Source organism: Vombatus ursinus, unplaced genomic scaffold, assembly GCF_900497805.2.
Source record: "Vombatus ursinus unplaced genomic scaffold, bare-nosed wombat genome assembly UNPS02014820.1, whole genome shotgun sequence".
NCBI classification, from domain to species: Eukaryota; Metazoa; Chordata; class Mammalia; order Diprotodontia; family Vombatidae; genus Vombatus; species Vombatus ursinus.
In genome coordinates, this window is record NW_020954598.1 from 21,861,052 (window position 1) to 21,861,389 (window position 338).

A 338-nucleotide genomic window follows, 5' to 3' on the forward strand; every position below is an offset into this window, starting at 1 on the left:
GCCCTTCCTGGCAATACAAGGACCTAACACATCTACAGAGGCCTTGTGATGGAAAATGCTATCCACACTCAAACAAAGAACTATGGAAGCCGAATTGTTATTTTTTTTCTCTTCTGTAGAGTTTTGTTTCCTATTTCTGATGGTTCCTCCTATTGGTTTTAATTTCTACTTACAACATCACTAATGTGAAAATATGTTTAATAGGAATGTAAATATATAGCCTTTATAAGATTGCGCGCCGTATTGGGGATGGCGATGGCGTGGAAGGGGGAGAAAAATTTTAAACTCAAAAGCATATGAAAGTGATTATTGACAAATCAAAATAAATTAATAAAAAA